This window comes from Dermacentor silvarum, chromosome 11 (assembly GCF_013339745.2).
Source record: "Dermacentor silvarum isolate Dsil-2018 chromosome 11, BIME_Dsil_1.4, whole genome shotgun sequence".
Taxonomy (NCBI): domain Eukaryota; kingdom Metazoa; phylum Arthropoda; class Arachnida; order Ixodida; family Ixodidae; genus Dermacentor; species Dermacentor silvarum.
The window spans coordinates 37720190-37736207 of NC_051164.1; the positions used below are offsets into that span (position 1 = coordinate 37720190).

General features: G+C 43.4%; 1 non-coding gene across 1 annotated transcript; it reads left to right on the forward strand.

Moving 5' to 3' along the window:
* The first annotated feature begins 15802 nt into the window (after positions 1-15802).
* Trnas-gga (transfer RNA serine (anticodon GGA)) lies at positions 15803-15877 on the forward strand. The gene has a single exon. It is a non-coding gene; the product is annotated as a tRNA-Ser (tRNA).
* The last annotated feature ends 141 nt before the right edge of the window (positions 15878-16018 follow it).

Sequence of the window (16018 nt, forward strand, 5' to 3'; positions counted from 1 at the left end):
CCTTACTCAGATCAATGGTTAGCAAATTTCTCAAGTTCTCTGTAGTTGCTAATGTGCTTTCCATTATCAAGGTGGTGCGGAATGGCGGAGTAAACTCTAGAATATATTGTACCGCGGGTTACTCTTAGGGCTTTAGAGCGCCACGCGTGAATCGTCGCGTAGAAACATTAAAGAATGGTAACAATTCCTTAAAGCAGTAAGGCTGCAGGGATGTAGGACGACGCATGCGAAAGACAGAAATTCCGTTTAGCGAAGGAGAAACGCCGTTTTCGCACCTGCTATCATGCCGTAATTTATCGTCCGCATGGAATACGAAATACTGCGAAAACATTGCCTTTGGTATCCTTGCTCATTACGCAGTCTGCTGACCTTCACTATTGCCGAAGCTAATTGGCCACTTCCTTCCGGCCCCCCCAGGAATGCGCATGATGCAGACGCACTGGCTTCATTAGAGAAGACGACATTAGGCAATAGTTTAAGGTCATGCGCTGATCCTTATTTTGTTTCTGTCTCTCCCTAATATTCTCACTGATTACACGATGTCTGGCACTAAACTTTCTGCTGCAACGCTTTTTTTTCCCAACAGGTACAGATGTTGAGGTCTCAGAATGGCTTTGAATGTAATGGTACGTGAATTCTTTTATGCGCACATAACGGTTTATCACTGCGTGATATGAAAGGTAGTCACATGAAACCGAAGAGAGAAATAAGTGATGCAGAAAGAAAGTCCCGCAAAAAAATTACCGCCATAGTTCACGGTTGCAAAAGGTAATTAAAGACTACAAAACATACGTCGGCATGGTCTTGTCATGATCTTGGCATGATCTTGTCATATCAAGTACACAGTATGCCACGAGAAAAAGAAAGTATTATACAACAAACAAGCAAGAAAACAAGCAAGAAGAAACATATAGGTTAAGCTCAACATACACCACGACAAATTTGCCATATTACGTATACGTTCTCCAGATAAATATTGTCAGACCTCCACACGATTAGGTATGACTGTGAGTATAATAATCGTACGACGGAGAGCTGCCTTGTAAAAGACGAAAAGATGGCCTTACTCCGCCGCCATCCGTTGTCGTTTAAACTGCGAGGAACAAGCCAAGTTGTCCCAGAAGAGTAAGTTATTAAATTTCACTGTTTTTTGTTGGTTGAAACCTTATTAAGCTAATATTTCAGCTGGAGGGAAACAGAAAAAGAATGTTATGAAGAGCTGTCACAATACAAGAGAAAAGCAAGTAGGGTCTGTCTGAAAAAAAAAAAGCTTTTACTTATGCAATTGACTACCACGATAGCGAGAAGAGGTGGCTAAGGTGACAATGAGCGTCACGTTTTTCTTGTCGCGGTCGAATGACAGCAACAACACGGCGCTGATTTGTCTTGACGTATTTGGGTGAATAACACTTATTTTATCTTAGGCGGGGCAGTATGCCTTCGTATGGACACCCTTAATTACTATCTAAGCGTGGCCCTTTTCATTAAAAAAAAAAAACTGCCATCACCACGCGTGCGGAATAATGAAGAGACAACCAACCAAGCCGCCAAATAAGGAAGCTTTTCATATATGCGTGTGTCCTTTGCAAGACTGAAGTGATAAGCAAGCAATAAGAATCAGCAATTACTGTATAGCAACGCAGTTTTGCTGGAAGTAACTAAATTGTCCAAATTGCATTTACAGCAAGTTTACACAGGCAACGCGTTTTAAACGTCTGCTGAATGCAACTGTTCCAGCATTCCATCGTTCAGGCCGATCAGTGCACGAGTCACTGAGCAAAGCTGACCGATAGCATACAGCACTAATGTGGCCAATAAAATACAGGATTTTTTTTAAAACGACACGAAGTTTTTATAAAAAGGGTATGATAATAAGGAGCATGACGTTTTCGCCCATATGTTCTTCAGTGAGGTGCACACACTCGGTCACTAAAAATATTATAATCAAACAACTAATGCCCACAAATCGTTAAGTTTTCCTTTAGAGCCTTGTTGGCACTTGTTGATGTGACAAATTTGTAGTCAATCACATTTGCAACATATTTTTAGAAAATGCTGAATATCGTGCCTAAATTAAAATATTCATCATTGAATTTCAACGCTCAAACCAAGCGATATTGTAACCGAGCACGTGCGGCACCCACGTGAGATGGAAATGACCTATGACGATGTGTATAACGACGTGTGAATGATGACACATTGCGCGAAATACTGATACAACTTGTCATATTGTTACAACTTTTTTTTCTTCTTTTTAGTCTTGTTTTTTTTTTTAGTTGGTGTGTGTACGCATCGGCTTAACCTACCTTCACGTTTTCTTGAAGGCAAGTGTTGCGCGGTGCGATAATACCTATGGTCTCTAATCACATTTGGCAAACTGGGCCGCACAGTTATGTCACGGTGCATGGTTATGATATGTTTTTTTTTTGTGGGGGGTCATGGTGCCTTTGATATTTGGTGGCGTTATCATGAATGTTATACCCCATACTGTTCTCGTGCTGTGCCTATAAATATAAGGTTTCTTCAATAAAATCTCAGTTGGAAGTAAGCGCCAGTCTTGTGTACTTGTCTCGCCCTTGGCTCTTTCGCGCTTCTGTTTTTCTACAGAGGCAGAGGATGCCTCGCTGACATAAGTAAGCAACTTTACCACTAAATAACTTTGGGGTAAACAACGTCCTTCACGACGGACAAGTTCAAACGTACGGGTTCCTGCTGTCCACTCTACAGGTACAGCGCAGTTCTTAATTAAATTGTTCCACGTGAAAAAACGCTGTCATCCAGACAGCAGCTGGAAGCAGCTAACACCTGTCACGCTGGTTTTAATCTGGGAGATTATTAACAGCGTCACACTAGCTGATGCAAGGGCGCAGCTTGACTAGAAACCTCGAATGCCGTTTGCACAGGTCATCATCACTATCATCATCAGCCCATAATTATGTTCACTGCAGGACGAAGGTCTCTCCCTGCGATCTCCAATTACCCCTGTCTTGAGATAGCTGATTCCGACTTGCGCCAGCAAATTTCCTAACTTCATTACCCAACATAGTTTGCACATGTAACGCAGGTAAACCTGAGAGAGGGCGCCGCCGCACCGCGTCCGGTTATGTGCACATTGACGCTGGCAAAAAAAAAATGGGGCAATATGAAGCTACAAACCGCGTTTCGGATTGCGCAACTTACGTGACGTGTTAGGTCTTGAGTGAGGAAAATATTGGGACCTGACTAGCTTTATTTTTGTTAATTACGTTGTTGAAGATGGTGGTTGTGCTTCACACTTCAACGGAGTACGACCCACTATGTGATTCATTTTCTATGGAGCAAGGGACGAACGCCCATCGAAAAAACGGGGAAATGCTGCCCACGTATTGGGAAAGATGTCTCGCTTGGAGAAGTGGGAGGTGTCAGTACCGAGATTCAGCAACGATGAAGCCAAGACAGCAGTCCAACGGTGGTTCCAACGTCAGCCCGACGAATTGTGCCACAGTGTCATCTCAAATTTAGTGCTGCGATGAGTCAAAAGGCTGAACCGGTGCTGGGACTATGCGGAAAAACAGTGTAAGGTACTTAGAATACTAAGTATATTTGAGATTGCTTGTGTCTACCTTATTTTGACTGATAAAATATCATCATCTGCCTATATTTTATGTCCACTGCAGGACGAACGCCTCTCCCTGCGATCTCCAATTGCCCCTGTCTTGCGCTAGCGTATTCCAACTTCCGCCTGCAAATTTCCTAACTCCATCATTCCATCTCGTTTTCTGCCGACCTCGACGGCGCTTCCCTTCTCTTGGTATCCATTCTGTAACCCTAATGGTCCACCGGTTATCCATCCTACGCATTACATGGCCTGCCCAGCTCCATTTCATCCGCTTAATGTCCACTAGAATATCGGCTATACCCGTTTGTTCTGTGATCCACGCCGCTCTCTTCCTATCTCTTAACTTTAGTCCTAAGATTTTTCGTTCCATCGCTCTTTGTGCGGTCCTTAACTTGTTCTCGAGCTTCGTTGTTAACCTCCAAGTTTCTGCCCCATATGTTAGCACCCGTAGAATGCAATGATTGCACAGTTTCCTTTTCAACGACAGTGGCAAGCTCCCAGTCAGGATTTGGCAATACCTGCCGTATGCACTCCAACCTAATTTTATTCTTCTGTAAATTTCTTTCTTGTGATCAGGGTCCCCTGTGAGTAATTGACCTAGATAAACGTACTCCTTTACGGACTCTTATTCTTATTTTCTTCTTATTTCCTTGCCAGGCTATTGAACATTATCTTTGTCTTCTGCATATTCATCTTCAACACAATTCTTACACTTTCTCGATTAAGGTCCTCAATAATTTGCTGTAATTCATCTCCATTGTTGCTAAATAGGACAATGTCATCTGAAAACCAAAGGTTGCTGAGATATTCGCCGTTGATCCACACTCCTAAGCCCTCCGAGTCTAAGAGCTTGAATACTTCTTCTAAGCATCCAATGAATAGCATTGGAGAGATTGTGTCTCCTTGCCTGACCCCTTTATTGATAGGTAACTTTCTACTTTTCTTGTGGAGAACCAAGGTAGCTGTGGAATCCTTGACGATGTTTGCTAAGATAGTCACGTATGCCTCCTGTACTCCTTGATTACGCAATGCCTATATGACTGCTGGTATCTCTACTGAATCAATTGCCTTTTCATAATCTCTGAAAGCCATATAGAGAGGTTAATTGTACTCTGCAGGTTTTTCGATTACCTGATTGATGAAAAGGATATGATCCATCGTAGAATATCCCTTCCTGAAGCCAGCCTGTTCTAGCATAATTTTTTATTCGCCCTCCTAGTTCAAGCACACGTGACGCCTGCGGCAGAAATAACCTTCCCCATCCACCGCCAAGGCCGTGAGTGGTGGTGGTGGCTAACACTCCGCGGTTAGTTCTAGTAGATTAATATAAATGGCCCAGAAAGTTGATGGGAAAATGGCGTCGTGGTAGGTAAATTGGTAAGAGTATCGCACGCGTAATGCGATGACGTGGGTTCGTATCCCACCGGTCCGACGCGGCTACCTTGCACTTCAGCTCTTGGAACGTTTTTAGTAATAAAATATTGTCGGAAATATCTGATGCACTGAGATTTCAAGTGATATGAGCATCAGTTTTTAAATATATATATATATATATATATATATATATATATATATATATATATATATATATATATATATATATATATATATATATATATATATATATATATATATATACAGGGTGTCCCACGTAACCTTAGCCAAACTTTAAAAATATGCAAATGCCACCTAGCTCAACAGAACCACGGTAATGCTGTTTGCGGTCGCTTAGAGATACTCAGAATATTTTTTGCATTCCGCCTAATTTGATAATTAGTCTTAATTATTATTCAACTTCTGAAATATAAAATTAGATGAAAAGTGTCAATGAGAAAACAGTAGAGCAACATGAAAAACTCCCGATACAGCTTTCTGTTGCTCAATACGTGCAACATAAAAGTGTTTTTCTGAGCGTGAAGAAGCCCGCGAATACACGCAAAGTGCCTCGAGCGGCCAGTCGCGCGGCAATATTGCGTGTATTCGCGGGCTTCTTTCACGCTCAGAAAAACACTTTTATGTTGCACGTATTGAGCAACAGAAAGCTGTATCGGGAGTTTTTCATGTTGCTCTACTGTTTTCTCATTGACACTTTTCATCTCATATTATATTTCAGAAGTTGAATAATTAATTAAGACTAATTATCAAATTAGGCGGAATGGAAAAAATATTCTGAGTATCTCTAAGCGACCGCAAACAGCATTACCGTGGTTTTGTTGAGCTAGGTGACAGTTGCATATTTGTAAAGTTTGGCTAAGGTTACTTGGGACACCTGTATATATATATATATATATATATATATATATATATATCGCAGGTGAGCTTGGCAGGACACCTGCAATGGCCGGTACTTACATGCATCACCTGATGCTTTTACAGAGCAACCCCACCCGCCGGGGTGGCTCAGTCAGCTAAGGCGTTGCGCTGCTGAGCACGAGGTCGCGGGATCGAATCCCGGCCCCGGCGGCCGCATTTCGATGGAGGCGAAAGGCAAAAATGCCCGTGTGCTTGCGTTGTAGTGCACGTTAAAGAACCCCAGGTGGTCAAAATTAATCCGGAGCCCTCCACTACGGCGTGCCTCATAATCAGAACTGGTTTTGGCACGTAAAACCCTAGAAAGAAGAAGTACAGAGCAACCCCTTGGCCTGTCTTCCCCCCAGTCTTTCCTTTATGCCTTGCTTTGCCATCAACGACGCGGTGCTCCTTCGCTGGGAAACGCTGCAGCTGACAGACTGCAGCTCGTGAAGCCTCGGAAGCTCCCGATGACCATAGCCTGCCGCACAGCCAAACCTGCTCAATACTACCACCCTATCCGCCATATCTATAGTCTCCGGAACGCTAACCTCGGCGCAGGTCACTGGAGCGATCAGGTCGTCATTATGGTTGGATATCAGACCCGATGTCAACCGTACTTGACAGCACACCTTGGCAGCGCTTAGTCGCCTCGGAACTGTACTCGTGGTTCAAACCTGGGAATTATTCAGAGTACTATACTGATAAATACAGAAACACCCACCAGACTCTCCGTCGTTGTTGTCGTTGGTCGCCCCTTGTCGTTGTCAGTATAGTAGTCAACGAAAAAGAAGATAAAAATTCAAGTCTAATTTTTTAGACTAGGAGAGGTAATATGGAAGACATTTCTCTTGATGGTATGTGATCGCCCAATAGAAAGAGTACAGGTATTAAATATCTAGGAGTCATTGTTTATGAACACTGAACTGGAAAGAACAAACAGACAGCGGCTGTAAAAAAAATACCTTTCACTTGTTTCACATTAAATGAAGCGCGGTCATACTTTCCTTGCAGTCTACTAAGAACAATATATTTTTCATGGTTCTATATATCCACATTTCCTATTGCGCAAAGTCGTGGACTCTAACTTAATCGTCCGACTTCACACCAACGCATCGACTACAAAACCGAGAACTGCCAAAAATCACGTTTACACCAGTCACTCACCCTACTAATGAACTTATCAGGAGTTACATATGCTAACCTTCACTGTTCTGTGCAAATACAGGACATCGCTTTCAGTAGGTAACGTTATACGTAACAATAATTCACATCTAGCGTGTTCATGGTAACACTTCGCAATCAGAGACAAGCATCAAATGCCAACTACAATTTACCCATATGCCACATGTATACGGCCAGGGACTTGTACTATTTGATGGTTCAAAGGTTCGCAATGAATTGCCACTTACAATAAAAACTGCCAGAAACGACGAACGATCATCTAAGTTGTTTAACATGAATTACTAAAATATTGTCGAGTGACCTACCAGTTTGATTTCGCGCAGTTATATTTTTGTCACTTCAATGTTTATGACCGTTGTAATTGTATATTGAATTATTCACTTTTTATGTATCTCGATCACGTTTCTCTTATTTTTTTTCCTCGTTTAAGGTCGTCGCTGTATGTAGACGCAATTTCCTTTGCACCGGAAGCTAGCCTTATTGCTGTCGGTTCGATTATTGTGTACCCATTTTCTATTTTGAACTAATAAATCTGATCGATTAAACGATGAGGAATAGAAAAGTATCCATGCTAGCTTCTCTTGAGCAGTGGTTTGTTTGAAACATTTTCATCAGGAGTCGCTACTTCACGAGGTCCATGCGTAGCGTTTGTGTACCACGGGATAACGAAAAAGGTTTAGGGCGCGCATAGAGGAAAATAGCTTGAAAATGCCACACAGTTAGTCTTGCGCCCGTGTGCGTACAAGTGGCTGGAAGGATAAAAAAATGAAAAAACGAGTAAATGACCGGGAGATCGGCCAGTAAAATTCTGTGATGCCTATGAATGAAAAGTACCCCGCTGCCGAAACAAATGCCTAAGTGACGCGAAACTGCTCCTTAGTGGATTAACGTGAATACTTCACAAGACATACACTCTGGAATCCCCGACCATTACGTGGATGGCAATATACTGCAAAAAACATGGAAAAGCGACAGCTTCGTCACTAAAGTAAGCAACGTTAAAAAAAGGATATTGATGGCGACATTCGTACAGGGAAAAAAATGGATGGCTCACTTGGTTTAATTGAACCTTTCCGAATGTTAGTTTTCAGAAGAATTAATCAGTATATCATTATAGATGCCCTGTTTGCCGAGGACCATCATACGTACATCTTGTGTAGGTTTATTTGTTAGAGTCCAAGTTAGTATATATTGTTCAGGTAGCAAACGAGAATTACTTACCATCAGTTGTATACTGGCACACAGCTTTCTTTTTGTCTGAGTTAGACTATTTTATTCCTATTCATAGAAGTACCATCGTTTTATTTAATGCGCCTTGCGCCGAGATCATTATGGGAATTTAGAAAATTAGCATAATATATAGCCAAGCCTAAACAAGGCTCCGAAGGTTTGAGCAAAGGCGAACCAATAAGGATTCAGAAAGACTGACCGCACGACTGACTTTCGGCGGGCTGCCACTCATTAATGAACTCTTGGCGCCACAGGCATGGTGCTAAAGGGGCCCACTTCGGGAATCGATTAACGACACGAGTCTGCCGGCATAACAATGGGCCTGAAAGAATACAAATGGGAGACGGGGTCGCAAACACAGCGAGAAGCCCTTTATCAAGTATACGGAACCCGGTAGTCTGTCGATAATGCAGTAACGAGATGACCCGGACGACTACTTCTCGTCTGGGAACACAATAACACTCGACATTTTTTACACGCCGCATGCATTGGAGCTACACAAGGAAACATATACCCAAAGAACATACAAGAAATAACTTTAGCGAAGAGGCCTGAAAGGCCCAAATAATACATCCAAGGCACACCAAACGAGCGCAAGGCTACACAACTTCTGAATACTTCGGTCATTGACCTCGGGCAATTCGCGCCATTGATTCATTACCGAGAACGACGCGATGGTGAAGTTACGTCACCTGCATTTGGGGCGCGGGTGCAAAAGCATATAAAACGAGCAGCTCATAAGCTACCTTGTTGTTTTATTAGGCCTGTATTGGGTCAACCCTCTATTACTTATTGGTGTGAATATGCTATCCGATGGCATCATTCCTTTTAGGAGGTTCCCCTTCGAGGTCGCGTATATTTTCCAGCATTTACGGAAAGTAAACATTTACAGCTATTTACGTGATCGCAATTTGAGTGTGTATTATGTGACATCGTTATTTTGAGACAATTTGTTCCTTCACTGTCTCCTTGTTGCTTTAGTATTTAGTATCTCCTCACTATGTGCAAAGCAATAGCCGATACCCCTTAGAAGCTCCAACACCTCCAAGTATCACATTGTTACCAGATAGCACGCCTGCGCCTTACCGCTTCGCAGGACAAGCAACGACTCTTCCATGATGCCCGCCACCGTGATTCCCACTTCAATCCTGGTGATAGGGTCCTTCTTTGAACACGGTCAAATGAGTTGACCTTTTCAAAAAGTTGATTTCGCCTTACTATGGCCCGTACCGGGTCTTGCGCCACGTGACCGACGTCACATATGAAATCAGAGCCCTCGATTCCACCACGTCTCGACCTTCCACCGATGTCGTACACGTCACCCGTCTCAAATGATACAACTCGGACGACCTAGTCAGCACCGGGACAGCGCCTTCGCCACCGGGGGTCATGTTATTATGGAGACGAAGCTGAGGACAGTACGGAAGACAACGACACTCTCTGATGTGGCGCGGATTGGTGTTGCCATCTGTATGTTTTGTGTAGCAGTGACCGCCTTGCAAATATCCCTGTCATTATATGTTAAGCCTCTTTCCCCGTAATAATATATTAGAAACACGTATTTACTACAGCGTGTCTGGCGTTGTATACTTCAAAAGATGCAAGCAAAGTGCGTGGGGAGCGGTACTTTCTATGATTAAATGTCTGGGCGCCTAAATGAAAACTACATATAGGCCGTTTAGAGTTTTGGTCACCTGACAGCTCCCGCCATTGTGCGCCTTCTGATCGGTGTTTGCTCGCTTGTTTACTATGGCCGTGGTGGCCGCAGACACTGCTCAGACAAGCCATTATTACTGAGTAGGTCAATGACACAAGCCTTTGGCCAATGGCTCGGAGGAAGTCTAAGCATACCCTTCATTTATACGTTCCGGCTGCATTGCAATGTTATCGTGTGCAAGGTTACCGGCTGATGACAACGAATGTTGCAGGCAGATGCTAGGTTGCACCTTTTATATTCTAGTCTTTACACCGGACCGGAAGATCTGTAAGACAGTTACGTCTGTACACCTGTTGTCACATGTTCAACATATATTCATTTTAGAACAGGCGTCCTTGCGGGCATAGAAAATGCATTTTTGTGACCTGCTCACACCATGCTCAGTTTTCCATGCTCACCACACCGATGTTCTGCAGCTCTAATGCCGGTTTGTGAGCAATAAAATCAGATTTCTATTTCAGCACTCACGGCGTCAGTTGTGCGTTGATGTGTCTTTTGTCCGCGATGCTCTTCTGCGTCATTATGTCTTCGGAAACAACGTTCGTAAAAATTCGTCTACAGTAGGCACGTATTGGACTAACGATAACTTATATCTGGATAATACAGATAATCAGATGAAAACAGACACCGACATCAAGTAAAAAAGTCACACATGGAAAAATTGTCAAACGTTTGATAGCATAGTTCCTTCAAACAGTCTCCGACACCAAAGTTGTTGCGATTATAGCTCGAATTGCTGCTGGCGAGTCCGATGATCATCTGAAAGGGAAAAAAATAAGCAAGGATAACGTTAAATCGCGCTAAAAATTTTGTGCAGCAGCCTATTTTAGTTCAATCGTTATATTCAAAAATTTCGGTCACCCTTCAACGACCCATGTATGTGTGGTAGGCATAATGTGGTGGCTTACTTGACCCCAAGTTAGCGTCAAAAAGTGGAAGCTACCATGGCTTTAAACGAGACTAGTTGAGAATACCTAATATCAAGACGTATCAAGATTTTGTCTGTACGTGCAATTACAAGTCACACATTTACGTCTTCTTTAGTGATACAAGCAAAGCGTGTTTCCATTGCGCAGAAGCAGAGCTAAATACCCTTCATCCATGTCCCTACTGACGCGTGCAACGACAGCCACTCCGGACCAGCGATACTTTTCTCAAAGAAGTAAAGCAAATTGATTGAAACTTTCATACATAACAAATCTATTTTCATCAGTTGACAAGAGCTATACCCATCGTCCAGGGCTGGATTCAACAACGGTCGTATATAGAGCGATTTCAAAACATACATAGTATCATTCAAAATCTTATCTTTTGTGTAATGTTCTTCTTCGTTCTGGGGTTTTACGTGCCAAAACCAGTTCTGATTATGAGGCACGCCGTAGTGGAGGGCTCCGCAATAATTTTGACCACCTGGGGTTCTTTAACGTGCACTACAACGCAAGCACACGGGCGTTTTTTGCATTTCGCCTCCATCGAAATGCGGCCGCCGCGGCCTGGATTCGATCCCGCGATCTCGTGCTCAGCAGCGCAACGCCAGACAGGCACGACGATCCAATAAAAAAGCGAAATGAAGTTGGAGCGACCAGAATTTCATGCAGGAGTGCCCCGTTTTTTTTTTTTTTTTTTTTTGAAACAACCTAACAATATTTGTAGGGACTTGTTGCTCTTTCAAGCCACGTAATCTTGGCATGCATTCAAGTCACTGTTACTATTTTTTTTTCAGTGGTCGCAGAGTGTGTTTGTTCACAACGTCCGGGGCTATTGCTGTATATTCGTTTGACCATGAAATTTCGCTGCATCACTAGTGGCCCTCATTCTATGGCCAGATTAGAGCAAGTGCTCCTGTGTGTTTTGCCACTAGAGGCACTGAATGCGTGACCAGCTTTTCTTTCTATAGTGAAAGTAATGCGCTTATATTTTGGCAATGTGTCAGCGAATAATGCAAGGAGAATATGTAGGCGCCGCGTTGCTGCGCTTTTTTTGCGCATACAACCAGTGTAGTCAGATAAACGGAATGGCGAAACCGCAGTTTTGTGCTGTAAGCTGCGTCATGTCATAAAAATATCTCTACATGCTTGCCTGCTTCGCAACTAGCTTAGAGGCTTTATTTACTGACATATTCATGTACTCTAAGGGTCATAAGGCATTATAGAGGGGAGTGATGGTACAAAGCTTCACGATAAAAATATTCAATAATAATAACTAAATGATAATAGGAAATCGTAATATTAAAGTAATAAATAATAAAATATTGAAAAATTAAAGCAATGTATAATTATAAAGTGTTCCAGCGTCCTTAAAGTTTATGCTTTAGTTATTATTAGCGTGGAAGAAAGCCCGCACGGTGTTACGCATAGCTTTCTGCATATGCTCACGCTGCACTGTGTCAGCACGGCCATGCGAAACTGCTGCGCATGTGCAGTTAAGTTTCGGTATTGTCGATTTCACATTCCATTTGCTAGTTCTTGGTAGCTGGGGATTACTAGATTGAACGCATCTAAAAAAAACTATATTTATCAGTGCCACAATATGTATCGATGAACGGCATTAGCTCGAATACGTGAAAATTATAACTGATTGAGGCACAGTTGTGGTACGGCGTCTGTTTCGTGATAATCTCTAATTAGCGTCGTGACCAAATAGGTCTACAATTCCGGGCTGCAATATTATGGCCCTCAAGTACATGCGCTACAATTTTCAGAATTTCTGAGCCCGTCGTTCTTGTGTGGCCCAAATTTCCGGGCCCCAATTTCCGGGTTTTAACTATAAAACACATTACCCGAAGAAATCTTTCCAACATTTTTCTTGGTGTTTTTGTTTGAATATTTATGACCGCTATTTTCTGGCCATGATGTAGCAATATAATTTGTCTCGATCCTATGTTAAGTTGCTTACACATGAAAACACAGAGGCAAGAACTGCACTTATCTGCTCATTGATGACGATATGTAAAACTTTATTGTGCACGGCCGGGTATGATCAAGAACCAGGTATGGTCAAAGAGCGCCAATGATCTCCTCATAATTTAACGCATCATGGTACCGGGCTTCACTTACGCGATTCATTTCACTTCACTTAAGCGACAAGTATACGCGATTTGCTTGTACTACCTTCGAATACAAAGTACCTGTGTTCGAAGCTCCATTAGTGCTTCAATATAGCTTTCGAGTGGGAAGTGCACAAAATGCGTCTGCGGAATATTTTGCACTATTTCTGCATGAACTTTCCAATTATGAAAAACATCTATTTTTCATGACTTCATAAACGGGTAATGTTTAAACGGCTTACTGCTTCGTTACTTATTATTTTGCATCCATTAAAGTTTATTTGAGCACAACGTATGTGTTGTGTTTTCTATGCAACAAACCTCCCGCAGAGTCGTAGCTCTTTTTTTTCTTTTTTAAATAGTGTTTTGGAGATATTCGGGTCTTCAAACAGCTTCGGCTACTCCTTTTACTTCTCACGCATGCAAACGAAAGTGCTCCTCTTTCCCATTTTGCAGGCTTTTAGATAACAAAGATTGTCAACAACGTTATTTGGGAGCGTAGGTTCATCTTGGAGATTGTCTTTTACAACAAGCTCAGTTCTCATCTACAATGATTAAATGCGCAACAACGTTTGGATAAGCTTGGCAGGCGCAATCTCCTCCAAATCCCTGCAATTGCGCTTCATCTCGATAGCAACTGCTCACATGTTTTTCCTTTGTGCTTCACAACATTTAATCAAGTTTTCGGACCATACCAAATGTGCGCCGGGTCCAGACCAGATACGCATTCGCTGTTTTACGGCTCCGCAAAGTCCCAACAACTTTACCGCTCTTTGTCGTTATCCCCCTGCGGCTTTAGAGAGAGCGCATAAATTTCTCGATAGGGGTCACAGTTTGTTTTTATGAGGCCAAGTAGAGTTTCGGCGACTTTCATCATACCCTACTTACTACTTCGCCGCTTCTTCCAAACAGTTACACCGAATGATATTCTCACACAGAGAAAATAGTTTGACGAATGAAAAATTGATATTTCTTCTGTAGAAAAAAAAAAGTTTTCGTTTGCTTTGTAATATGATGACAAGTCTCGGTTTAAGACTCATTTCTGTTCCTTTTATGCTCCTTGATAAGCTGTGGTCATCTCTTTTTTCCCATTCGGCAGATCAGGCGTTCTGGTAGAAAGAGAGAAAGAAAGGTAAGGAGGTTAGCCAGCTTAGAGTTAATTTTATTTTGTTGCAATGGGATGAGAAAAAGGTAGGAGATATGGGGGGTAGCGTCAACCTGAGCGGTAAGCAATGTTTCTCTGCTTGCGTGATGCGTGCCGCTCATTACCTCGACGTTCCATATGTCGTCCTGCAGGATTCACTGAGCATCTTCATCAGACAGCACATCTACGCTTATAGTGGGCGCTTTAATAAAGACTGGCCATCTTTTCATGTGGAACCACGATGATTAAAGGAAACTGAGACTTCCACCCAGATGTAGCAATTTGCTACAATGGAAACCCAACCAGGTTCCTCGAAAGAAAGCTTCGCAGTTAAAGAAAAATTCGTCCTGGTCCGGGACTCGAACCCGGGACCACCGCCTTTCCGGGTCAGCCGCTCTACCATGTGAGCTAACCAGGCGGCTAGCAGATGGCAGGGCGAAGTCGAATTTGTCGACAACTCGAAGCAAAGGCAAGTGTATGACGTAATAGTTCAGCGGAAATCCGCTAGGTGGAGATAAGTAATTAAAGGGAAACTGAGACATCCAACCATATGTAGCAATTTGCTACAATGGAAACCCAACCGGGTTCCTCGAAAGAAAGCTTCGCAGTTGAAGAAAAATTCGTCCTGGTCCGGGACTCGAACCCGCGACCACCGCCTTTCCGGGGCAGCCGCTCTACCATCTGAGCTAACCAGGCGCCTAGCAGATGGCAGGGCGAAGTCGAATTTGTCGACAACTCGAAGTTGTGGACAAATTCTGCTAGCCGCCTGGTTAGCTCAGATGGTAGAGCGGCTGCCCCGGAAAGGCGGTGGTCCCGGGTTCGAGTCCAGGACCAGGACGAATTTTTCTTCAACTGCGAAGCTTTCTTTCGAGGAACCCCGTTGGGTTTCCATTGTAGCAAATTGCTCCATCTGGGTGGATTTCTCAGTTTCCCTTTAATTACTTATCTCCATCTAGCGGATTTCCGCTGAACTATTACGTCATACACTTGCCTTTGCTTCGAGTTGTCGACAAATTCGACTTTGCCCTGCCATCTGCTAGCCGCCTGGTTAGCTCATATGGTAGAGCGGCTGCCCCGGAAAGGCGGTGGTCCCGGGTTCGAGTCCCGGACCAGGACGAATTTTTCTTCAACTGCTTTCTGTCGAGGAACCCGGTTGGGTTTCCATTGTAGCAAATTGCTACATCTGGGTGGATGTCTCAGTTTCCCTTTAATTACTTATCTCCACCTAGCGGATTTCCGCTGAACTATTACGTCATACACTTGCCTTTGCTTCGAGTTGTCGACAAATTCGACTTCGCCCTGCCATCTGCTAGCCGCCTGGTTAGCTCAGATGGTAGAGCGGCTGCCTCGGAAAGGCGGTGGTCCCGGGTTCGAGTCCCGGACCAGGACGAATTTTTCTTCAACTGCGAAGCTTTCTTTCGAGGAACCCGGTTGGGTTTCCATTGTAGCAAATTGCTACATCTGGGTGGATGTCTCAGTTTCCCTTTAATTACTTATCTCCACCTAGCGGATTGCCGCTGAACTATTACGTCATACACTTGCTTTTGCTTCAAGTTGTCGACAAATTCGACTTCGCCCTGCCATCTGCTAGCCGCCTGGTTAGCTCAGATGGTAGAGCGGCTGCCCCGGAAAGGCGGTGGTCCCGGGTTCGAGTCCCGGACCAGGACGAATTTTTCTTCAACTGCTTTCTGTCGAGGAAGGCGGTTGGGTTTCATTGTAGCAAATTGCTACATCTGGTTGATGTCTCAGAATAATTATGGGGTTTTCCGTGCCAAAACCAGTTCTGATTATGAGGCACGCCGTAGTGGG